At 44.1% G+C, this 26947-nt stretch overlaps 1 protein-coding gene across 2 annotated transcripts in view; it reads left to right on the top strand.

Moving 5' to 3' along the window:
• The window catches only part of PRKCB (protein kinase C beta), a 382718-nt gene that overhangs the window by 161709 nt on the left and 194062 nt on the right, over positions 1-26947 (top strand). The gene's annotated exons all lie outside the window — the stretch shown is intronic.

The raw sequence follows: 26947 nt of genomic DNA, 5'->3' as shown, positions 1-26947 counted from the left end.
CTACTGAGCCAACTATTCAATACTGATGAGAATGGACAACATTTATGGGCACTCACCATCAGAGGACCACAAAGTGTGGCAGAGTTCACGGATGATACACCTGGTCATCCACAGTCATCCTCCTGGTTCTTGGTCTCACCAGGTAGGAAATCCTCAATTCATCATATGTCTTAGAGAGACCAGGTCTCTGGTACTGTTATAAGCATTACTTAGGGACATTATAGGTTACTCAGCACTTGGAATACTGACCACATACACAGCCTCCTGTGACATCTCAGAACAAGGAACAGAGGAGTTGTCTCTGAGGGTTGGGACTACAGTGAGTCAAGTGAGGTACTTGCCCTGGGCACAGTTTAAGGGGTTCTTGTCCATATCTAGGGATAGCTGGTTGGTTGGCTGGTGGGTGGATGATCTAAGATGGCCCTTTTCACATGACTGGTAACGAGCAGGTTGTCGGCCTGTGTGCTTTGGCTCTCATCCATGTGGCCTCATCCTCCACCCAGCTGGCTAGCTCTGGCTTGTTCACATGGTTGTTTCTAGGCTCCATGAAGAGCAAGAGAGCATCCCCCAGTGCTTTTTAAGCCTTTGTATCATGTTTGTTAATGTCCCACTAAACAAAGCTAGTCTCCTGGCCAAGTCCAGATTCAAGTGGTAGAAAAATAGATTCCAGTGCCTCGTTGGAGAGGAAGAATCTATGGTTAATCTATTGGAGATCCTGTTAACCCAAGACGCCACAGCAGAACAGAACCCCTGGAGACCATCACACTGGACTTTATAAAAATCTGCGTGTTATAGTGTGATTCAGAGTCATAGATGGCCTCATCAAAAGAATGCACCTAATTTATTCCCTGCCTCAATTGCTGGTGGACTTAACCACCTCTAGCTACAACTGGTTAATGTGGCAGTTTTTTGTATCATGTCAATGGTGGTTAAGAGTATGGACTCTGAAATCAGACATACCTGAATTTGAGTCCTGATTCTGCCCAGACACTCATTAGGAAAACTTGGGCATGTTGTTCGACTTCTCTATGCCCTAGTTTCCTTATATATAAAATAGGATGTTAGTACCAACCACATAGGTTTATAGTGATAATTTTAAAAATATTTAAAATGAGAAGGAGTTCACAAACAAAAGACAAATGAATTTCAAAACCCTTACATGAAAGCGCTTGGTAAAGTGCATAGAAAGCCCTTGGGACATGTAACTAAGGCCATTTCCACTGCTCCACCTAGGTCCATAATCAAGAATGTACTGATAATTCTCTACATTCTTCCACCCAGAGCATGCCCTTATGAGGTGATTACGGTTTCCATTTCCATTACTTCACACAAACCTCAAATTCTGTGATGCAATGCTAAGAAAAGAACTCAAACTTTGAAGCCAGAAAACATTGGTGTCAAATTCCAAATGGTCTCTGCTACGTATTGCTCCAATGACCTTGGGAAAATAACTTTAAGTTCTGTGACTCTTAGTTTATATCTTTAAAATAGAGAAAATAATACCTAAATAAAGCGTTTTTTTGTTTCGTTTTGTTTTTTTTTTGTTTTGTTTTGTTTTTGTAACTGTTCAATAGGAGACTGCTTGAACCACACCTAGAATAGTGTCTGGCACAAAGAAGGCACTCAATACATGGTTTTAAAATCATTATTAATGTCTGGAGGAGTCTCTCCTGCTCTATAAGGGATACAGGTTACCCTCTGACCTGCCAAGAAATAATAGCTAATAATAATAGCTAATTTTATTGACCAGGGGCTCTGGGCAGGCAGTACAAAAGGACTCTTTGTCTGGTTTGTCTAAAGATACTTTTTTCAACATTTTATGGCTTTAGAAATAATTTCTTATCATTTATAGTCAAGGTACTGAGTAAAACCCACTGTTAGGTCCTGTGCTCTCCTAATTCCATCACTAAATCAGGTCCATTAAAGATGGTGGACACTAATGTTGACCTTATCCTTTTGCTCAAGTCTCACTTTGTGAAAAGATAGATGAAAAATCATAAACTTGTTAAATCTTGAAGATTTGATAAAACGGAAATGAAAGTATTAAATGTATATATACATTAAAGTGTATGTAAATAAGTGAGACCATGTTTGAAAATCTGGTTGAAATGGATGATTTTCTCGTAAAATTGTCCATTTGGCTCAAAAAAAGAAAATTCCAAACCAGAGTAGGCAAATAACCAAGAAAGAAACGAAAACATTATTCAAGGACCTTTTCTTCTCCTAAAACCCCAGACAAATGGGTTTCATGGGTAAAATTTTTTAAACTTTAGAGCGATGAAGAATTTCTGTTCATTTAAAATTATACGTAATTACAAAGAAGAAATAAAGCTTTACAGTTTTTTTTTAAATGAAAGTGAGAGAAATCCAGCTCAAATTAGCGGTAGGGGAAAAAGGCCCATTGACTCCTGAGAAGGACGTTGGGAGTAGAATAAGAGCCTCAGGACCAAGGACCTCAAAGGCTGGAACTGAAGCTCTAGTACTTGTAAGATGCTTTTCCATTTTCTGCTTTATTGGTTAGTTATTTTGCTGTGTAACAAACCATTCCAAAATTTAGTGGCTTGAAACATCAGTTATTTGTGGTTTCTCATGATTGTATGGGTTACTTGGGTGATTCTTCTGACCTCGGTTTGTTCGGGTGATCCCGGCTGGGCTCTGTCCTACGTCTTGGTCAGCTAGTGGTTGGGCTGGTGCTGGATTACCTAGGACAGCCTTGCTAACATTGACTGAGGGCTGGCAGGCTGTTGATCCTGGCGTTTCACTTTTCCTCCATGCATCTTCTTTTCCTCCAGCAGGCTAGCTTAGTTTCAGGGTTCCAAGCATGGCAAGAGAGGGAAATCCCAAAGCACAGGGGTGTGTGTGTGTGTGTGTGTGTGTGTGTGTATGTGTGTGTGAAATGGAGTCTCGTTCTGTTACCCCAGCTAGAGTGCAGTGGTGTGATCTCGGCTCACTGCAACCCTCCCAGATAAAGTGATTCTCCTGCCTCAGTCTCCCAAGTAGCTGGGATTATAGGCACCTGCCACCACGCCCGGCTAATTTTTGTATTTTTTGTACAGACGGGGTTTCACCATGTTGGGCAGGCTGGTTTTGAACTCCTGACCTCAAGCGTTCTGCCTGCCTCAGCCTCCCAAAGTGCTAGGATTACAGGCGTGAGCCACTGCGCCCAGCCAGCACAGGGGTTTTTTAAGCCTTTGTTTGTGTCACAGTGGTTATGGACAAGACCAGATTTGGGGGTGGAGAAACAAACATCATCTCTGGATGGGAAGAATAGCAAAGTCACATGGCCAAGGAGCATGCAGGGATGGGAGACACTGGTGGCCATTATGTTGTCTACCACACTGACCCTTATCTGCTCTGCCAGCTGCCTCGTTTGCCCTTCCAATCCACTCTGCTTTCTCTGAGAGACTGAGCCATAATGGCTGCTTCAATTGGGGCTCCCTTACCCTCTGACCTGACCTCTGGTTGGACTCAAGGGGAGGGGCTCATAGGAGACTGGGGGAGGGGAGAGAGTGAGCCTCTCCCCACATCAGTCAATATTTATTATGGAGTCATCTTCACTCTACCTTTTGACTATAGCTCGCTGCTCCTCTACAGATAATCTTCTCTATATAATTCTCTCCTTCTGGGTTCCAGAAGCTACTTCCTTCGTTTGTCCCCTGGCTCTTACCAGCCTCTAATCCCTTATACTTTCCCAACACCTTGCCCACACCTTTAGAAACAGTCCTTTCATTGAACCTTCCTTAAACACTCTTCACTTGAGTTTGCCATCTGTTTCCTGCGGGGCCCCTGACTGATGCATCTGCTTTGTCTTGCCTCATTTGCTCCTGCTGTAGATGGAACATGTCTGCAAACATCGTTACAGTTGACCCCATGGAAAGATGGCAACCCTAGTGGAGGCATTAGCCTTCTTCCTGCATTCATTTTTTTTTCTTTTTTTTTGAGACAGAGTCTCGTTCTGTTGCCCAGGCTGGAGTGCCAGTGGTGTAATCTCAGCTCACTGCAACTTCCGCCTCCTGGGTTCAAGAGATTCTCCTGCCTCAGCCTCCCAAGTAGCTGGGACTACAGGTGTGCCGCACCACACTGAGCTAATTTTTGTATTTTCAGTAGAGATAAGGTTTCAGCATATTGGCCAAGCTGGTCTCAAACTCCTGACCTCAAGTAATCTGCCTGTCTTGGCCTCTCAAAGTGCTAGGATTACAGGCGTGAGCCACTGTACCCAGCCATCTTCCCTGCATTCATAATCGATCTCAGAAAAGGTTCCAGTGAGATTGCTTCTCTATCATTGGCAGAACAAACTCTTACAACCTCAGACCTGGATCCCATGGCATCCCTTTCACTCAGGAGCAGTGTATGTTATAAGAAGAGTGAAGGAGAAACTTTGATGAGCTGATGAAATTAGTAACTAATTGTTATAAGCTAGCTTAACCACAATAATCGGTGTTACGTAGTAAAGTTGGCATAAAAAGTAAACTACAAGCCAGTCTCATGCATGAGTCTAGATGAACATATCCCAGAGAAAATATTGAATGCTATTTTATTGTTATCATGGACATTATTGATTCAAATAATGTATAGGAAACAATCTAGAGATAAAAAGAGATAAAACAACAAAGAAAATTATGATCAATATAACCAAATGTAGGAATAAAGGTAAAAATATGCCAATAAGGAACTGTGAAATCTGGAAAGCATAAATTTAGATGGTAGAAGTGACAGCAGAATGTTACCCAACCAATGTAAATGGATTGAAATTCTCTACTGAAGGGCAAAGACTATGAGATTGGATGAGCAATGTACAACTCTTGGCAGTGGATAAAAGAAGCTTAAAGCACAGGTTTTAAAAATAAAAGGAGCAAAGGTATATTGTGAAAATACACATATAAAAATGAAGCATGGTCTTAATAGTAATATCAAAAGAAATAGGACTCAAAACAAAAAACATAAACGGGGCAAGTGTCCCAGCACTTTTGAAGGCCATGGTGGGCAGATCACTTGAGCTCAGGAGTTTGACACCAGCCTGGGCAACATGGCAAAACCCAGTTTAAAAAAATATATATTAGCCAGGCATGGTGGCATGAACCTGTAGTCCCAGCTGCTCAGGAGGCTGATGTGGGCAGATCACTTAAGCCTGGGAGGCAGAGGCTGCAATGAGCTGTGATTGCACCGCTGCACTCCATTCTGGGTGACAGAGTGAGATTCTGTCTCAAAAAAACAAAACTAAGCAAAAACATAAAACAGGAGGAAGGAGAAAACATGAACTCCAATACATTACTGGTGAGTGGCAAATTAGTTTATGTTTTCTAAAGAGCAAATTTTCCGTACATATCCAGAGCTTTAAACACGTTTTTGATCTAAGAACTACTAGATCTAATCATTTTGACCTAAGAATGACAATTCTAGGAAGTTTTGGTAAGAAACCATTTAAGAATATGTGCATAGTTTTATCTAGAGTGATATTCATTGCATCAGTATTTATAACATCAAAAATTTGAAAATGACCCAAGTCACTACCAGTTAGGGTTTATGTAAGTAAAATATATTACACTCATATGATGGAATGCTAGGCAGTGATTCAGTGTCACAGTGTCTGGGGACAAGGGGAATGTTCGGTGTCTTGACTGGGATGGTGCCTATACAGGTGTACACATTTTTCAAAACTCATCAAACTGTACACTTAAACTCTGTACATTACTGTATGTAAGTTATACTTTAATGAAAAGTCACAGTGATTAAAATGCCATTGGCCTGGGAATGCAGTCATAATATATTGTTAAATGAAAAAAAAAAAAAGCAGGCAACAAAACATTAGGTGAGGTATGATAGATTTAAAAATATAAAAATATATACACATATAAAGCCAAAGGTCACATTCCCTAAATAAATTTTCGTGAATACTTAATTCTCTTCACTGTCTTACTCCAGACTTGTTACCTGCAGAGCTCTGAAGGTCACTTTGGGATGTTCTGTAGCTGGTTTCTCCAGTTTCGTTTGTTTCTGGGGCCACTTCACCTGTAGTGAAGACTCAGGTTTCCCACTTAGTTCAGTGAGGACCAGACTTGAGTGGCGGTTCCGGCATAATCGGGAGTCGCTTACAGTTCCTTCCAAATGTGGCTACTCTTGAGGTCCTCCATCAGCTGGGAGCCAGCTTAGTTTCTGGACTGAGCATCTTCAGGTGCTTCTAATAAGATTCTGGACTCTGATAACTCTTGACTTCAATTCACTTTTGGCCCCAGAGAAGGGGAGTCCTGGCTCTGTCAACAAGGCCTGGTCCGTTTCCTGCCTCAATGTGAGTGGCAGGAAGATTATCTTGATCTTCAGGGCAAAGGCTTCCTTCCTCCTCTTGGTGTCATCTGATCTCCTTGGCTCAGTAAAGCAACATAACAGTCAACTGCACTTTTCTCAATGCCTGGTTTGTTCTGTCTTGTGTAACCCCGAGTGGGGGCGCCCACAGTGCACTTTCAAAAATAATGCTCCTTCCCGGGAGCGAAGCAACAATGAGGGTTGAACATCCCTCTTGGCATCACCATCACCTGGACCAAAAGACCCATTTGCATCTCTCAAGGATAAGTAATGTCAGGGGAAATTTAGTCTAAACAGTATAGTCTCCACCTCCCTTCCTCCCTTCCTCTCTTCTTCCCTCTCTCACTTACCTATTATTTCCCTACATCTGAAAGTGCACCATCCTGCTGAAATCACATCCTGGTCACGTAACACTGCAGTCCACAGTTTCTGCATCCACACAGAAGTTCTCGTGGGCAACACCAAATGCTAAGAGGATGCCTTAGAAGGAGTCTGGAGATACTCAAGGATTGGCCTCTCTAGCTTAGAGGTTACACTGTCATCAAATGCCCAAAGATCTCTTGTATAGATTTTTTGTGGTATAGTTCCAAAGGAGAATTAGGACTGAGGTCCTTCTCTGCAGGCTGAGGAAGAACAGCCCGTGTTGACCAACTGGTTGCTACATAATGATATTAGCTCTGCGTCTGAGGATAGTAAGCTCAATTGCCAGACATGCTGTAGAGGAGATAGCTGTGGTAGATGTGGGTTTCTACCATGTTGGTAGAAACTAGCTTTTGTTGTTTTGTTGCATGCAACAGAAACCATCTTTGGTTAACTCAAGTTGGAAAGGAATTCATTGCAAAAGATGTGGCGTCCTTCAGAGCACTGAAAGAAAACTCGAACAACCAGACCAGCTCTGTCTGATTTTGGTTCTTGTGTTACTTTCGGCCTAAATTCAAGTTCCAGAAGGAGAGAGATTATTTGGTTGAGCTCAAGTTGCCTAACAAACTCTTGGGTTGGGCTTTTAAAATATTCTTTCAAAGACTAAACTCTGTGGGGGTAGGATGGCTTTTCCAAGGAGCATTGAGGCACTGATACGGGAAAAAAGAAAGCATAGATGTTACACCAATTGAAACAATTGCTACAATTTCTAAATGCTACGTGGCGGATTTCAGAGAGATTGGATGACAGGCTTCACCTGAAGAGATACAGATCAGGACCTGGGTAATTCTGATGGATAGCTGGGTTTAGAAGCCAATGTAAGGCAATATGTATAAAGGCTCTGAAACCAGAATGACTGAGTTTGAATTCCAGGTTGGCCACTAACTAGCTAATAATCTTGGGCTAGTAGTCTAACCTCTCTGCTTCAGTTTCCTAATCTATAAAAAGAGGATAAAATGGCACCCACCTCATAGGGTCCACGTGAGGATTAAATGAGTTAACCTAGACGGTAAGAACTTTATGCCATGACTGGCACGTAGGACATGCTAGTTAATATTATTGTCACCAATGATCCTTTCAAGTCTTAGATTGTGCATTTCAAAAGTCCAGCCGTCTTTTTGGCGTTGCATGCATTTGTCTTGCTTTCTGCAAAATGGAAAGGCATCTCCCATGGGCTGGTTGGAGAGAGGGGCTGATAAAATGTGATAAAATGCAGTTCTCTTGATTGTCAAGTGAATTCTGCGTGATTCTTCTGCTCTCATTTGCCACGGGCTGACTGCTTCTGCAATGCAGAACCCGCCTGTAAAGGTCAGAATGAATTGCTTCCAAACATCCCTTTGTCCCTCACTGTCACGAAGACACAGAGCTGCATGCTGTGGAGGAAGAAGCAAATCCATGAAGCTGGAAGGCCAGAGAACAGAAACCAACCGTGCACAAAGAGGTGAGCTGCTGGGACTTGAATGAAGCTGATGCGTCCCATCTATAAATTGTTGTGGCTTCTCCTGGTTGGGAGGCAGGACCAGCCTCACAATTTCCCAGAAGACCTTGATTTCTGGAGCCTGCAGGCCTGGGGGCAAATGGAGACATCAAAAGGCAGATGACCTTGGAGAGAGGCAGCCAGAACGGAATACGAAAGGCCCTGGTTGTGGACTCAAGAGACCTCATGTTTCCTGGTCTTCTTTCTTTCTCTGCTCTTTTGTGCTCATGAGGTTCATGCCCTCATGAGGGCTCCCCCACCTCTAGTGGTCTAGGATTCTAGGATGTCTTAGTATTCTTCCAAAAAAAATCTAAGAGCCAGCATTTATAGATATAATTCTGTCCTAAACACTTTACCTATAGAAACTCTTCATTCTTCATTACACCTTATGAGATAGATTATCATCGTTATCATTCCATTTCATAGATGAGGAACCTGAGGTACTCAAAGACTAAATGACTTGCTCAAGGTCACCAGTGAGAGGTTCAGTCCTAGGCTGTCTGGCCTGCAGGGCTATGCTCTTACCTAGTACCTCAAACTGCCTGGTAAACTGCAACCCTATGTACCTGGACAAACGTTCCTGAAGCAGGCAGCTCTCATTCCTAAAGCAGGCAACTCTCTTCCCTGAGAACTGCGTTTCCAGATATGCACTGCTGAAGGTCTGTGACCCTACAGCCTTGGCGTGATTTGGTCCAGATGCATGTGGACATCTCTCCCACACAGGATCAGTCAAATGGCCTCTTCTAGAGTTTAGAATTTGGAGTCAAAGGTGCTGGTTTTAGTCTGGACTGGTCACACAGTTTTTGACAACTGTTTGTTGTACGGGAAGTGTCCAGCTTGATGAATTCTCACACAGTGAACTTTTCTTTGTAAGCAGAACCCCAGAAGCCCTTTTGTGCTCCTTCTAATCTCTACACGTCCCTCCCCATCCATCAAAATAACTACTACCAGACCAGCAATCCTTTGCCTGCTTTTTTCCCTGCCGGTGATCTTTTTAATTTTATTTTGGAAAGAACACGTAACATGAAATCTACCCTCTTAACAAGGTTTTAAGTGTAAAATGCATCATTGTTGGCTAGAGATGCAATACTAGACAGCAGGTCTCTGGGGCTTATTCGTCTTGCTTGATGGAAACTTGATGCCCATTGGTGAGTAATTCCCCGTTTCCCCCTTCTTCCAGACTGTAGCCACCACCCTTCCACTCTGATTCTCTATCAATGTGACTATTTTAGTTGCTTTACATAAGTGGAATCATCTAGTATTTGTTTTCCTGTGACTAGTGTTTTTCATTTACCATAATGTCCTCAGGGTTCATCTATGTTGTCTCATATTGCAGAATTTCCTTCTTTTTTGGGGGCTGAAAAATATTCCATCATATGCATACAACACATTTTCTTTATTCATTTGTTCGTCAGTGGACGCTTAGATTGCTTCCATAGTTAGCTGCTGTGAAGAGTGCTGCAGTGAACATGGAACTGCTAACATTTCTTCAGGATGTTAATTTCAATTCTGTTGGATAAATACCCAGAGGTGAGAGTGCTGAATCATATGGTAGTTCTGTTTTTAATGTTTTGAGGAACCTTCACACGGGCTAAGGACTTGAATAGGCCGTTGTCATTGGAAGACATACAGATGACCAACAGGCATATGAAAATTTAAAAAGCTAAACATCACCAATCACCGGGCAAATGCAAATCAAAGCCGCAATGAGATATTATCTCACACTTGTTAGGATGACTTTTTTTTTTTTTTTTTTTTTAGATGAAGTCTTGCTCTGTTGCCCAGGCTGGAGTGCAATGGCTTGGTCCTGGCTCACTGCAACCTCCGTCTCCCGGTTTCAAGTGATTCTCCTGCCTCAGCTTCCCAGAGTGCTAGGATTACAAGTGTGAGCCACCGCACCTGGCTCATTATTTTTTTAAAAAAGACAAGTGTTAGCAAAGATACGGAGTGACTGGAACCCTTGTATACTGTTGGCATGAATAAAAAATGGTGCAGATACTATGGAAAACAGTTTGCCTGCTTTTGAGCACTTAAAAAACAAAATTAGGCCGGGCACAGTGGCTTATGTGTGTAATCCCAGCACTTCGGGAGGCCAAGGTGGGCAGGATCACTTGAGATCAGGAGTTTGAGACCAGCCTGACCAACATGGCAGAACCCCGTCCCTGCTAAAAATACAAAAATTAGCCAGGCGTGGTGGTGCACACCTGTAATCCCAGCTACTCGGGAGGCTGAGGCAGGAGAATCGCTCGAACCTGGAAGGCAGAGGTTGCAGTGGGCCAAGACCATACTACTGCACTTCAGCCTGGGTGACAGAGCCAGACTCCGTCTCAAACAAAAACCAAAACACAGAATTATAGAGTAGACTGTCTCTTGTGTCTGGCTGGTTTCTTTGATATGTGTGTGTGTGTGTGGCCACATGATATCGAAAGGACACAAAGCATCCTGTTCATCAGGATGTCCAGCTTCAGAGCCAGCAGGGGCCAGGCAGATGGGTGAGTGAGTGACATGTGTGACCACAGGCATGTCCCGCTGGTGCATGAACGCACTATCTGAAACGGGCAGCGGCACTCAGCTCCGTTTCCTAATTCCTGCTTTTTAGAGGACCAAGGTCTAGGTTTTCCCATTTTTTTCCAGAGAAATCTGAAATCCTCTAAATTTAGATTTTGACAGATAATCTCTACACGTCCCTCCCCATCCATCAAAATAACTACTACCAGACCAGCAATCCTTTGCCTGCTTTTTTCCCCGCCCATGATCTTTTTTATTTTATTTTGGAAACAACACGTACCATGAAATCTACCCTCTTAACAAAGTTTTAAGTGTAAAATGCATCATTGTTGACTAGAGATGAATTGTTGACTAGAGAAGAATTACAACTGTGGTGTATTTTAAGCACATTTTTGGACTGGATTCCTTCTGTGAACCTCCAGTTTACAACTTCCGCATTCGTAGGTGGGGCCTGTCAGTGGGAGGTCTCCCCCACCCCACGTCTGAGGGGAGAAGGGAAAATGTAAATTTAGTCAAATCGGCCTTCTTTGGAGAGTAGAGAGTGTGCAATAGTCCAAGGCAGGGAGCTTTAAAAGAATGCAGAAGTCTTTTTTTCTCTCTTGGTGTCTGAGGTCTAAATTGGCTGGGACACATCCTCGGTTAGGAGTCAGTGGCTACAGCGCCCCCTGCTGTCCTTGAGCACCCTCTTCGTGTCCAGTGAGATCTGCAGGTGGGCCTGGAAGCCACTTGCTTCTCCTGCAGGTTTGGGGAGGAGGATTCATCATTTTAAATATTGCTCAAGTGCCTGCTCTTGCCAGTGTCTTCATAGGCTCCTGTTAGACTCGCCTTCCCTTATATTTGGTCAATTACCTACTCCGTCAGTGAGACCTTACCACTCGATTTTTTTTTTTCTTTTTGAGACAAGATCTCACTGTGTCACCTACGAGTGCAGTGGTACCATCATGGCTCACCACAGCCCCTTCCTCCCAGGCTTAAGTGATTTTCCTGCCTCAGTCTCCCAAGTAGCTGGGGCTACAGGCATGTGCTGCTACGCCTGGCTAATTTTTTAATTTTTTTGTAGAGATGGGGTTTCATCATATTTCTCAGGCTGGTCTCAAATTCCTGGGCTCAAGCAGTCCTCCCACCTTGGCCTCCCAACGTGCTGGGACTACACAGGCATAAGCCACCATGTTTTTTTTAAATTGGAGGTAGGGTAAGAAGAACTGGGCCAGGATGTCCTTCCCACAATTCCAGTCTCACTGTTTCTATCTATTGAAAAGCATTTCTGGCATTTGCTTGGTACCTTTCCCTGGTTTCTGGGCTGAACTAGATTTTGTCCCATTTTTAAACAATTCCTTCTGGTACTTTCAGGGGTACTTTGTGGATGAGAGCAGAGTGAAATGCATAGGCTCAGGTTTGTGGTCTTGCAAGTTAATAAAGACTGTGGACTTTGGAATCAGCCTGCCTGGGCTCCATTCTTGACTCTGCTACCTACTAGCTGTGTATCATTGTTTTCGTTGTTTTGTTTTATTTTGTTTTGTTTGAGACAGGATCTCACTTTGTTGCTGGGGCCAGAGTTCAGTGGTGCAATCATAGCTCACTGCAGCCTCCAATTCTTGGGATCAAGTGATCCTCCCACCTCAGCCTTCTGAGTGGTTAGGACCACAGGCATACACCACCATACTTGGCTAATTTTAAATTTTTCTGTAGAGATGGGATCTTGCTATGTTGCCCAGATGGGTCTTGAACTCCTGGTCTTAGCCTCCCAAAGTGCTGGGATTACAGGCATGAGCCATTGTGTCCCACCTTAGCTGTGAACTTTAGATAAGTCACTTGACCTCTCTGTTCCTGTTTCTTCATTTACAAGGTGAAGATGATAATATACCACTTCTTAGGGTGAGTATTAAATAAGTTAGCCTACACAGAGAGGTTAAAATAGTGCCTAGCATGTCACAGAAATGTCTGCTTGACCTAGAGGCTTGAACCTGCTTTTGCCTTCAATGTTGGTCTTTAGGTCCTGGCTTCACTTCTTAATGCTGCTTCTCAGCCTTTCGTCATGAAACTTTCTGTCTTTGATCCTTTTCACCCCTTAACTGTGAATCTCCCAAATTCCACTGAGCAGTGATCAATTCTTGGGGCCTCTTCCTCTGTGTTCCCAAACATTCCTTCACCCTAATTGTCTCTCCATGGCCAAATCCTACAGTGTCTCCTAAATAATTATAGCTAACAGGTATGTAGCACCTATCATATGCCACATGCTGTTCTAAGTGATTGATGTATACTAACTCATTTAATCCTCACCCTATGAGAAAGATGCTTTTTTTTTTTTTTCAGGCGATTTAATACATTTCTTTTTTTTAATTATTATTATTATACTTTAAGTTCTAGGGTACATGTGCATAACGTGCAGGTTTGTTACGTATGTATACTTGTGCCATGTTGGTGTGCTGCACCCATCAACTCGTCAGCACCCAGAAAGATGCTTTTTTAAACACCCATTTTATAGAGGAGGAAACTGAGGCCCAGAGAAGTGAACCGACTTGACAGGTCACGTGACTAACAAGAAGCAGAGGCTGGATTTGAATTTGGCTCTAGAGCCTGCTCTTAGCCACCATGATATGCTGCTGCCCACCTGTCCCATCCTCACTGAGAGGACCTTTGTTCAACTCCACTAACCCTCCCCGGACCAGTAGCCTCTGGTCCTGTCTCCCTGCTTCCTCTCTGTCTCACTGGCCTACGCTTTCCACACCTTTCTAAAAACCAAATGTGATCATGTCATCCTCTTTGCTGAAAACACGTCAATCGCTTCCCATTGTTCTTGGGACAAAGTAAATATTCTTTGAAGTGGCTGCGAAGCAGGGTGGACACACATCCTCCTCTGCCAGGCTTGCCTATAAACCAAATTGGTGTGTTCTGTTGCATCAGCATACCACAAAGTTGGTGCCCTTGTCATTCTCACAAGAGTCCCCAACTGGGAGATACAGGATATGGTTGTCCTACTCATGAGGCCCTGCGGGCTCTGGCCTCAGGGTCCCTCCAGCCTTTGCTTGACCACTCTGAGTGCGTTCATTCACTCCTCTGTTCCTCCTGCCACCAGGCACCTGCTCATACTTCTCCCTCGGCTGAGATACTCTTCTCTCTCTTCTTCCCCGTGAGTTCAGTGGGTCTCAATCCTGGTTGCATTGTAGAATCTTCTGCAGGGCTTTTTAACTGAACACAGTGTCCGCACCCATTCCAGACCAACTAAGTCCAAATTTCTGATTGATCAGAACCTGTCAATTGCATGCAGGGTTAAGGGCCCTGGTCAACTCATGCTGGTCCTCTAGGCTGCAGCTCAAGCATCACTTCCTCAGGGAAGCCCTCCCTGACCTCCCTGACCAGGCCAATTTCCAATATTTTGTACTCAGAGCACTACGTACATCTTCTTGCTGTCACATATCTTAGGGAACAGCTGAATATTAGGTTGGTGCAAAAGTAATTGCGGTTTTTGCTATTACAAATAATGGTACAGGCCAGGTGAGGTGGCTCACGCCTGTAATCCCAGCACTTTGGGAGGCTGAGGCAGGCGGATCACAAGGTCAGGAGATCGAGACCATCCTGGCTAACACGGTGAAACCCCGTCTCTACTAAAAATACAAAAAATTAGCCGGGTGTGGTGGCAGGTGCTTGTAGTCCCAGCTACTCTGGAGGCTTAGGCGGGAGAATGGCGTCAACCCGGGAGGCAGAGCTTGCAGTGAGCCGAGATTGCGCCACTGCATCCAGCCTGGGCGACAGAGCAAGACTCCATCTCAGTAATAATAATAATAATAATAATAATAATAATAATGGTGCAATAGTAATTAGTTAAAAGTAATTCAAAATAATGGCAAAACTACAGTTACTTTTGCACCAACCTAATATTTACTTACATGGTGACAAAGAACCCAGATTCTGGATAAAAATGAATCACTAGCTGTGTGACCTGGGGCGAGTTATTTAACTTCTCTGTGTCTCAGTTTTCTCCTCTATAAAATGGGAATAGTCAAAAACCTGTTTGACATGGTCGTTGAGGATCAAATTAGTTCATAATATGTAAGGCACTTAAACCAGTGCCTGGCTCATGGTGAATGCTGTATGTGTTAGCTGTTACTGCACTAGTAATTATTACCCCCTGCTAGGATCTGTAAATCCCTGAAGGTGGGGTCAACATCTGCTGTTTGATTGCTCCACACCTAGGATGGTGCATGAACATAATAGCTCTTCAATACCTGTCTGTTCAGCAGAGTGGTGTCCTAGTGACGTTCTTGGTAAAAGATGAAAGATGAGATGTGGAATTACAAAACAAAACAGAACAAAAACAGCGTAGACATCAGAGTTGGCCTGCACAGAATTCACCTTCCTCAGTTAAGGCCCTTGTCTCTGTGGACCTGCTGGTTCAGGGTCGTTGTTTCTAGCGGTCATGAGGATCAGAGGCTGCATGGACTTGCTGTGTGCAGAACCCCTGGGGCAGATGGCCACTTGGTGGGCATTTGCTCCAACAGCGTCCTTTGCAGGAATGGGAGGCTTCTCTGTAATTCACAAACTCACCGTGTCCTTCTACACAGAGGATCTTTCTGCTCTTCTGAAATGCAGACTTGGGTGTGCTGAGAGCTTCTGTGACAGAGGGTGCTGTCAGGAAGCTGGGCACCCGGGGCTGCACCTGGAAACCAAGCTGGCAGCGGCTTTGCAAGTTGAATAATCTTATGTTCTGATCTTGCATTTACGGGACCCCCCACTTAGCAAAAAGGGGTGCTCAGACCACTTCCCTTGGTTGGCTTACGGCACTGTCAGGGGAGAGGGCTGGGGAGGGGAGGAGATGGGTGTGGTTTTGTGGGTGACGGAGGATTTATTTATAATGTGGGTGTGATCTGTTGCCATGTGATTGTTCCCTGAAACTATTATACACCCTGAGCAATGAATGCACAACCTGGCCTGCACAGGAAGAGGTGGGGTCACTCTGTGAACACCCTCCACCAGAACTCAAAGACCCCCTGGGGAATACCCAGCCTAACCCCTTTGTTTTCAGAAGGAGGAACTGAGACCAGACCATGGCAGTGACTTGCCCAAGATCACAGATGTCATTTTTATTCTAAGCTAACATTTATCATATGGATACTACATGCCAGTCACTGCATCAAGTTAAGCGCCATCATCGTGATTTCACTAATCTGCACAATCTAGAAAGCAGGCATGTTACATTCAGCAAACACTTACATAGTATATATACGATGTGCCAGGCACCGTGCTGAGTCCTTTACAAATATTAATCCATTAAATTCTTGTAATTCTATGAGGATTTTATGTGATTATTATTATTTCCACTTATTTATTTACTTACTAATTTACAACAGAATCTTGCTCTTGTCGCCCAGGCTGGAGTGCAATGGCATGATCTCGGCTCACTGCAACTTCCACCTCCTGGGTTCAAGCAATTCTCCTGCCTCAGGCTCCTCCCAAGTCGCTGGGATTACAGGTGCCTGACACCACGCTCAGCTGATTTTTGTATTTTTAGAAGAGACGAGTTTTACCATGTTGGCCAGGCTGGTCTTGAACTCCTGAACTCAAGTGATCCTCCCACCTTGGCCTCACAAAGTGCTGGGATTACAGGTGTGAAGTGCCGCACCTGGCCTTATTTCCATTTTAAAGATGAGTATGCTGAAGCTCAGAGAGGTTAGGTAACCTGCCCAAAGTCACACAGCTGGGAGGTCATTGAGTTGAGAGTCAATCCCAGATAGTCTGGCCTTCCAGTGCCTGCTCCAGCACCGTCATTTCTCTCCATGTGGCAGCTCTTCTCCCCATTTTACAGGTGAGAAAATCAAGGCTTAGATAGCTCAAGTAGCTTGCTCAAGGCTGCACGACTGGAAATTACCGGAGCTGGTGTTGAATTTGCACATTCCAGCTTTAGAATCTGACCCCTGATCTCATGCTAAACTCCCTCTCAGGGGGGCTAGGGTCTTTTGGCTGAGGGGTCCAAGCTGGGAACAGGTCACCGGGGTTGAGGCAGAGCCTGAAGCCAGCAGGTGGAGGTGGGGTGGTGTCAGCCAGGTCTACCCGGATTGACTCTGAACCTCATGCAGCGGAGCAGTTACTCTCTTCCCATGGGGCAGAGCCCCAGCTAGGTGACTGTCACCTGGTTATACCCTCTAATTCCTTAAGATTTCAGCTTAAACTTCATTTTCTCAGGGAAGCCCTCCTGCCTCTATCCAGCCGACTCTCTCCTTGTAAATTCTCTAAGCTCTGAGTGTCTCTTTTGCAGCTCTTGGAAGTGTACATTGGTTTATGCTTCTTTATTATTTTCCCCAACTAGACTGACACAGGGAAGGTGCTCAACGAATATTTGGTGACTAAACGGTTAAATAAATGAATGGCTTACAGCTGTCGTAGAGGGAATTGGCACAGGAAATCAAGACTGAAGTCCAAGAAGTGGAAATATATATGAGATTTATTGGGAAAAGTCACAACTCAGTAGGCACAGGGATGCCCTGAGCAGCGATAATTAATAATTAATAGTTAATAATAATAGCTGGTACTTACTGAGTGCCTGCTCCGTGTCAGGTAGCTGTTTTAAAGGTTGTAGGTAATTCACTCCCTAGAACAACCTCACAAAACAAATATTGTTATCCCTATGGATAACTACCCCTGGGGTTGTTATTTCTAGCTCACAGTTAAGGTTAACTAGGGATAACATCAAGAGAGCTGGCCCGAGGTCACCATTTCTTCCCAGCTTTTAACCAATTTTCTGAGAATACAGCCTTCCCCATCAAAATCGTGGCTCACCATGGCTGTGAGTTTCACCCAGTGGCCTGGGTGGTCATGGTGAAAGCTGGAAGTACATTTCTGGAAGACATTTTCAGGTATGCTACAGAGGCTGGCGTACCCGGGCTCAGAGCTGCTGGCCTGGCTAATGAACTACAGGTATAAATCTCCAAGCAGAAAAGACTCGCTTAGCGTGGATGGCAAATGTTGTCTACCAAGAAGACTCAAGAAAATAATCAAATACCCTTTGCAAAGAATGTCTGGTTATAAAATAAAGATATAAATGGACAATAACTTTTCTGTATTTTAGCAATAACCAGTTAAAATAAAATTGAAAAAATCCCAGTTAAAATAGCGATAAAGAAGGTAAAATACCTAGGAATAAATACTTAGGCCCCAACTAAGAAGAATTTATGGGGGAAAAATCTTTTCTGGAAAAACACAAGAAGGCTCAAATTACATGTGAATTCCACCGCTAGCTCCCCCGATCTGTCTTTCTCCCGGCAGTCGTGGTTCTGTATCACACCCCACCTCACCCCTTAGCTCAGCCACAGCACCCAGCTCTGCACAATTCCTTATTCTAAATTCTAATTGGCCCAGTTCTTCCTTCATAAATTTCACATCACTGACCCGACCTTGGTCTATTCAGCATTGGCTGGAAACATGAGGTCAGATGCTTTACTGTCCCCTGAGCTGGTGCTGTAGGTTAGAATTTTTCTGGAAGGGTCAATAAATCAAGCAGCCAATGATTGGCATTTCCAGTACAATCTGGGAGAATACATGGATGAGAATAACCAAGGAAAAAATTGAAAGCAAGCAGGAATGCTAGGGGAGGGGCCGGGGGTATAAAAATGCATGCCTCTAGATACCAAGAGCTTATACTATGGTCTGGTGCAACGGTGGGGATAGAGAGACAGATCAGTGGAGCATAAGACAATATTAAAAATGAGTCAAGAATACCTAAGACATTTGTGTATCATAAAAGAGGCATTTCAAATCAGCAGGGAAAAGATGCATTTCATACATTTGCTGTCTAAACATTAAGAGTAGAAATAAAGGTCTTTCTTTAGAGCTCATGCTAAAATGAATGCCAAGGGAAATAATGATTTCAATGTAAAAAAGTGAAGCCATAAAAGACTACCAGAAAATATCAGGAAGGACTTTCTAAATACGACAGCAGAGACAGAAACCACACAGGAAAAGGGAAAAAATTACACTTTATTAAACACACAGACACACACACACACACACACACACACGCACACATATGTAGACACGCACATGCATTATATGCTGAAAAAAGAACATCTACAAAATTAAAAGGCAAATGAGAAACTGGGAAAACATGTACCGCATATGTCATAGGTGAAGGATTAATATCCTTAAATAATACACAGGAAAATGTATTACAAATAATTCGAAAGAAACAAACTTGAATTTTAAAACAGGCAAAATTAATGATAACAGTGAACATTTCTTTTTTGTTTGTTTGTTTTGGAAGCAGGGTCTTGCTCTGTCACCCAGGCTAGAGTGCAGTGGTGTGATCATGGCTCACTGTAGCCTTGAACTCCCAGCCTCAAGTGATCCTAACATTTCATCCTCACAAGTAGCAGGGAGTATAGGCATGTCCACCATAACTGGCTAATATTTAAATTTTTTGTAGAGATAGAGACAAGACATTACTGTGTTGTCCAGGCTGGTCTGAAACTCCTCGGCTCAAGCAGTCCTCCCACCATAGCCTCCCAAAGTGCTGGGAATGCAGGTGTCAGCCGCCAGACCTGGCAGAACGTTTCTTAAATGTTCATCTTCACCAGCAACTTTATGCAGTTTCCATGCAGTATCTCACTGAACTCTTATTAACCTAGGAATTAATCGTTACCATTATTTCAGTTTCCACACAAGGAAACAAAAACTTAAAAGGGTTAAATAACTTCCCCCAGAGTCAAAAAGTTAATAACTTGAAGAGCCAAGAGTTAAGCTTAGATGTGGCTATTAATTCACCCCTAATATTGACATGGACTGCAGGCAGTGCAGATCTTAACCCAGGAAATGGTATTTTAAATTCTGCCAAAGTTTACACAATAGAAGCTTATCCTTCAAATGGAATAATTACGTATTCACCAAAGGGGCGGGGTTAGAAGAGGGCAGGGTATCTCAGGCGGTTGAAGCAAATCATCACCCAGCACACAAGTGTTTACATGGTGTTATTGGCTCTATTCATTCTCCTCTCCAGGAACAAAATGAAAGATTGTCACCAAATTACAGTGTCCCCTTTTCAACCGTGCCATGCGTGTGTAATTACAGCTCCTCACATTCTCCACTTTTTATGCTCACACAATCTCTGTCCACCCAGTCTCAATTAAGGGTTCCCTACTTTTTTTGTCTTTTGCAAATTTTTGGCCTTTTGTTTGCAGTTGTGGGCATGGCGGTACTGATGTGTTACCCACAAAACCCTAAAATATTCTACTTTACATCAAAAGTATAGAAAAGTCTTGTGCTGAGAAGTTTTACTCTCTGTCTACTTTATTCTCTCTTGCCTCTATAGATGAACACTCTTATTAGTTTTTTGTTTTTTGTTTTTTTTTGGTGTATCCTGCCAGAGGTGTAATTAACAGCTGACTTTCCCCAGTTACTCAGGAAGCTCAGGCAGGAGGATCACTTGAGCCCAGAAGTTTGAGGCTCCAGTGAGCTATGATCTCGCCACTGTGCTCCAGCCTGGGCAACATAGTGAGACCTTGTCTCTAAAAATAATTTTAAAAAGAAAGGATACATACTTAACTTATTGCACCTCCCTTTCTCACACACACAAAAGATACCATGTAATATACACACTTCAGCACCTTGATTTTTTTTGTTTGTTTCACTTAAAAAATACAACCTTGGTCGGGTGCAGTGGCTCACGCCTGTAATCCTAGCATTTTGGGAGGCCAAGGCAGGCGGACTGCTTGAGCTTGAGTTCAGGAGAACAGCCTGACTAATATGGTGAAACCCTGTCTCTACAAAAAATATAAGAAGTAGCTGGGCATGGCAGCACGCACCTGCAGTCCCAGCCACTTGGAGGGCTGACGCGGGAGGATTGCTTGAGCCTGGGAGGTTGAGGCTGCAGTGAGCCGAAATTGCGCTGCTGCACTCCAGCCTGGGTGACAAAGTGAGGCCTTGTCTAAAAAAAAAAAAGAAAAAAGAAAAAGCGAAAAAAAACGCACAAAAAACACAAGATGTTTTCTATATTAATGCAGAGAACTTCCTCATTGTTCTTTATACCTGAGTAGTCTTCCATTATGTGACCACACTATGATTATTCCCAGTGACACTTAGCTTGTTTAAATCTTACGCTACCCTAAACAGGGCTTCAGTGAATAACTGTATCTGTATATTACTTCCTATGTATGCAGGTTATTTCACCGTCGTCCAACGTGATGGAGTCAAAGGTGAAAGGAATTTGTAATTTTTACAAAGCATTTATACTTTGGATAGATAATGCCAAATTGCCCCCACAGGATGACACCAATTGGCCCATTCACCAGGAATATGTGTATCTGTTTCTCCACAGCGTTTCAACAGAAACTGTCGGGATGAACATTTAAAATTTTCACTGTAAAATTTTAAATTGTCTACTTCATTTTAAGGTGCATTAGAAAAGGCAGTTTGCACATTGATCCCATGAGTTCACACTCTTAGTTTCATTTTTTAAAATAGGTTTATTTAAATAAAAATGGCAGTACTGAATTGAAGAAAAGCATCAAGTAAATATTGTGTTGGTGCAAAAGTAATTGCGGTTTTTGCCATTCATTTCAATGGTGAAAACCACAATGACTTTTGCACCTACCTAATAATATTATAGGTTGAATGCAGGCATGCAAAGTTATGGCAGCTCATGACAAGCTGGGGAAGTGTTGCCATGATGATTTTTTCTCTTGGGAATAATAAAATCAAGAGGTTTTATGTTCTGTGTGCAGGACACTGTGCTTGAGGTTTTATAAAATGTGTACTGTTATTAGACCTATTTTACGGCTGAGGAACCAGAGACTCAGGGGACTCAGGGAGGTTAAGTCACTTGCCTGAGGTCACACAGCTAACTCTGGAGCCTGCGCTTGTTAATTTCCCTCTGTTCTGAGGGTATTTCCAACTGGGACCTTTAGTTTAACGGTGCCTGCCTACCCTCTGGGGGATAGAGCCTCAGGAGCTTTCGTAGCTTGTAAATGCCCAGGGATGACACAGTCTGAACTTGCAATTTGCTTTTCCTTTCTCTTCTATGGATGCTGGTAGCTTGTGTTTCTCTCTGTGTGCCTCATTTCAGCTTCCTTATTCCTGCAGTTTTACTTCAGCCCAGCCAGATTTCAGCCCACCTGTGGGCAAAGCGGCACAGCCCATTCAGACTGAGAGAGGCCTTTCTTTCCCTCCCTCCCTCCCTTCCTTCCTTCCTTCCTTCCTTCCTTCCTTCCTTCCTTCCTTCCTTCCTTCCTTCCTTCCTTCCTTTTCTTTTCTTTCTTTCCTCCTTTCTTTCTCTCTCTCCTTCCTTCCTCTCTCTCCTTCCTTCCTTCTCCCTCCCTCCTTCCTTCCTTCTTTCCCTCCCTCCCTCTCTCTCTCTCTTTGTTTGTTTCTTTCTTTCTTTCTCTCCTTCCTTCCTTCCTCCCTCCCTCCTTTCTCTTTCTCTCTCTCTTTCTCTCTCTTTCTTTCTTCCTTCCTTCCTTTCTTTCCTTCTTTCTCTCTCTCCTTCCTTCCTTCTCCCTCCTTCCTTCCTTCTTTCCCTCCCTCCCTTTCTTTCTCTCTCTCTTTCTCTCCTTCCTTCCTTCCTCCTTCCCTTCCTCCCTTCTCTTTTGCTCTTTCTTTCTTTCTTTCTTTCTTTCTTTCTTTCTTTCTTTCTTTCTTTCTTTCTTTCTNGCTCTTTCTTTCTTTCTTTCTTTCTTTCTTTCTTTCTTTCTTTCTTTCTTTCTTTCTCTCTCTCTCTTTCTCTCTCTCTCTCTTTCTTTCTTTTTTTTCTTTCTTTTCTTTCTTTGTTTCTCCTTCCTTCCTTCCCTCCTTCCTTCCTTCCTTCCTTCCTCCCTTCCTTCCTTCCTCCCTCCCTCCCTCCCTTCCTCCCTCCCTCCCTTCCTGCCTCCCTCCCTTCCTCCCCCCTCCTCCATCTCTCTCACCTGCGCTTCCTTCCCCCTTAGCTGCCTGTGTCTGGGGTTAAGTGATGACCTAGGATCTGCCTGTCTTTGGTGCTGGGGATTGTTTTCACTATAAAGACTCTGGTTTTGGGGTGGCAGGGACCCAAGTACTCTGTCACTGGCCCGTGCTGAATTTGTGTGAGATGAAGAGTGTTATCGTCTGTAACCCCCCTGTTAGGTGGGAGACCCTCTGGGGAGGCTGAGGACACTGGGGGACAGCCAGGGGACACTGAGGGGTTCCCACTCGGCTGGCTGCATTTCTGGAGTCTGACAAACTTGGCTTCCAGTCCTGGCTCTCCCACGTCCTTGCTTTGTGACCTTGGGCAAGTTACTTCTCTGAGCCTCAGTTTTCTCATCTGGAATACCAGGATAACAGTCTAACTCCTCTGGGGTGTCAGGAGAATCTGGGGACATGACATAGAGGACACAGCACAGTGCTTGGCAGGTAGTATGTGCTCAATTCAATAAAATTGGTGGCAGTAAAAGTCACATTCGATGGTTATTTTGTTGTTGTATTCAACAATCTCTTGAATGAAGATTGGAAATGGAGGGAAATTTGGGAATCCAAGCTTGCCTGGTACCAGGCATGTGGAGATGGAGCCTCAGCAACAGGAAATACTGGGAAAAGGAATCGTGCCAGGATCCTGTGGAAACCTGATTTCCAGGGATGGGCGAGATGACTGGGGATGATCAAGGGGTGATGTTGGGGCGGGAGTGTAATAGTTTCAAACCTGTTTTTGAGAGCACTTGAGACGAACTCGCTCGGGAGTTTAGGGGATGTGTTCATGGAGTTGGATGCCAGCACTGTTAGGAAGTGGATAGGGAGTCTGGCAGAGGTCCCAAATCCATATTCCTACAGAGTCCAGGCAGGAAAAGGGAAAGCGTGAAGCAGGCCTGGTGTAAGACAATAGAGAAGAGTGGGGACTGTGGAAAACTAGAAAGCTTATCACTTATCTAAAGGGGGAAACGACTGCTCAGCCCACAGAAACGAGTGATGAGTGTTCAGTGTTGTCACAGCTGGTGATTTCTCAAAAGGAACCAGTATTTCACATTTTTTATTCTTTTTTTTTTTTTTTTTTGATACGGAGTCTCGCTCTGTCACCCAGGCTGGAGTGCAGTGGTGCGTTCTCGGTTCACTGTAAACTCCACCTCCTGGATTCATGCCATTCTTCTGCCTCAGCCTTCTGAGTAGCTGGGACTATAGGTGCGTGCCGCCACGCCCAGCTAATTTTTTTTGTATTTTTAGTAGAGACAGGGTTTCACCATGTTAGCCTGGATGGTCTTGATCTCCTGACCTTGTGATCCGCCTGCCTCGGCCTCCCAAAGTGCTGGGATTACAGGCATGAGCCACTGTGCCTGGCCAAAGTTTCACATTTTAATCCGATAGTTCCTGACTTAAATATAGTAAACTTATTTGGATTTCTAAGAAGCACCATGTTGGCCAATTGTAGCTTCTTTACAGGCCTGATATAGCTTCTGGGTTCCACACTGTGACCTCTGGGCATGAAGTAGGACCCAGGCCAGGGATGGGACAGGCTCCTGGTGGCCTGGAGGGGTCCCGTCCGTGTGGCCTGGGTGACGAGGATCTGACGTAAAATGAGACTGGGGGAGGGATTAAGGCAGAGATGAAAGCTGTGTCTTTTTGTTTGTTTGTTTTTGAGTCAAAGTTTCACTCTGTCACAGGAGTGCAGTGGCACCATCATGGCTCACTGCAGCCTTGAATTCCTGGGTTCAAGTGATCCTCCCACCTTGGCTGGGATTACAGGCATGAGCCACTGCTCCCAGCCAGGAAGTTGCATTTTGTAATGAAATCAAAACCAAACCCCATAGGGAGAGTGATGGCTTGGAGGCCATGAGGATTCCCAGACTCATCTCAGGCTGCGTAGGTACCCACAGCCTTGGTCAATACCCACAGCCTCGAGGCTAGGAAGGGAACGTATTTTGGTTAAAGGCAGGACTGATATTTATTAATTTATTATTATTATTATTATTATTATTATTATTATTATTTTGAGACGGAGTCTTGCTCTGTCGCCCAGGCTGGAATGCAGTGACACAATCTCCGCTCACTGCAAGCTCCGCCTCCCAGGTTCACGCCATTCTCCTGCCTCAGCCTCCGGAATAGCTGGGACTACAGGGGCCCGTCACCATGCCCGGCTAATTTTTTGTATTTTTAGTAGAGATGGGGTTTCACCATGTTAGCCAGGATGGTCTCGATCCCCTGACCTCATGATCCACCTGCTTTGGCCTCCCAAAGTGCCAGGATTACAGGCGTGAGCCACTGAGCCTGGCCAGGCAGGACTGATATTTAACCTGCATGCACTGGCACTACTGTACCAGTTGTGGAAATATTGAAATACTCTGAAACCGATTGGTAAATAGCCACTGGGTCCTCTGAGCCTTTTTCCCCCACCTTCCACTTACCCACACCTGCTTCTGCCAGCTCCTACCACATCCCCTCCATGACATGGTAACTAAAGTGTTAACTCCCAGCACGGCCAGGCTCTGCTGTCCATTCCGTGTGGTCTATGGGCAGTCCCTGAGCCAAGGCAATTATAAATATCTTGACTCACCCCTGGTTGCAGGTAACATGCCTACCTGGATTGGCTGAAGCACAAAGGAGAACTTTTAGAGGACACAGGGAGGCAGATGGAATTGGAAGGCAGGATGCCAGATCCCCCAGGGACCAGAACCAGGAGCTTCATCCCTGGGGTCATGTAATCTTTGTCTTTGTTTCTCAGGGCTCCTTAGAGCGCACTATAAAAATCAGCACCAACTGTCATTTGCTACAATGTGGATGAACCTGGAGGACATTATGCTAAGTGAAATAAGCCAGGCACAGAAAGACAAATACTGCATGATTTCACTTAGATGTGGAATCTAATGAAGTTGAACTCATAGAAGTAGAGAGTAGAATGATGGTTACCAGAAGCGGGGGGACAGCAGGAGTCAGGGGGTAGGGAAGAAATGGAGAGTTGCTGATCAAAGAGTACAATATTTCAGATGGGAGGAATTGCCTTTGAGATCTATTGCACAGCAGGGTGACATTAGTCAATAATAATGTATGTTTCAAAGTAATTAAGAGAGTAAATTTCAAATGTTTCATGCTAAGAAAATGATAGGCAAGTTAGGGGATGGATATGTTAATTTTCTTGATTTAATCATGCCACATTGTGTGTGTATATCCAGAACAATCAGAACAATCACATTGTACCCCATAAATGCATACAATTATGATTTGTCAATCAAAAATAAAATTAGCAGCCTCAGCCCTGGAACTGCATGTCTGCTGGCCTCAGAACGGATTACCCGTGTCCCAGCCGCTCAGCATATGTGACCCTTGAGCCAAGTGTCCACCTCTGCCCCAGTCAGCTGTGTTCAGGGAATGTGGATGTCTCAAAGTACAAGCATGGCTGTTGGGAGGTGTCCATCTCAGAGATGGCATTGGGCTCAGGCAGACATGGATAGGTACCCTGGAAGATGCACCTTGAGAGTCGTGGAGGGAGTCATGAGGACCACAGGTGTGGGAGTGTGGTTTTTAAGCTCTTTCAGGTAGCAGGAAGGAGGAGGGAAGAATCCATTGAGGATGACTTGGTTTGTCTGGCCTGAGGGATTGGGGCAGTGGGTGGGTAAAGTTGGTGCCTACAAGTATGATCCCTCATGAAAGCGGAGGCAGGGGAATGAGGTCAGAGGAGCTCTCCAGCAGTCTCTAAATAAGCCTTAAGAAGTCAACGTTTCCCTGCAACTTGCTGATTGGTTTTCCTGTCTCTCATCTGGCTCTAATCTGTGCTGCACAGCCCCTTCTAAGTCATTTTCCTGAAATAGCAGGTGTATGGTGCAGGGGTTTGCAGTGACCAACAGTGATGATTGCGCTCTGCAGCTGTCACAACAACCCATTGACCACTGTGTGCAACGCTGTGCTTGCCCTGGGCAAAACGTTTTCTCTCTTAGTCTTTTGGTTTCCTCGTCTGTAAAATAGGGGTAGTAAGTAGTATGCACTTTATAGGGCTGTTACAAGGATCAAATGCGTTAATGCCTGATAAATCCCTTAAAATAGTTCCTGGCATGAGTAAATGTTCAATAAATGTTAACTCTCATTTATTAAGTATTTATTGAGTGTCTTCTATATGCCAAGAACAGTTTATGCCCTGGGGGTATAATGGTGAACAAAATTTCCTCACCTTGCATACAGTGAAGTGTGGAAGAGATGCAATTAAGCGTGGATTTACAAGTCAGTGATTTAAGTGCTGTGATGGCGAGGATTTAGAGTTTAAGTTCCATGAGAGCAGAATCTCTTATGTTCACAGCTGTATCCTCAATGCCTAGGAAGAACTCGGCC

Source organism: Theropithecus gelada, chromosome 20 (assembly GCF_003255815.1).
Source record: "Theropithecus gelada isolate Dixy chromosome 20, Tgel_1.0, whole genome shotgun sequence".
NCBI classification, from domain to species: domain Eukaryota; kingdom Metazoa; phylum Chordata; class Mammalia; order Primates; family Cercopithecidae; genus Theropithecus; species Theropithecus gelada.
The sequence above is the reverse complement of the archived record's forward strand: the minus strand, read 5'-3'. Positions and strand labels throughout refer to the sequence as shown.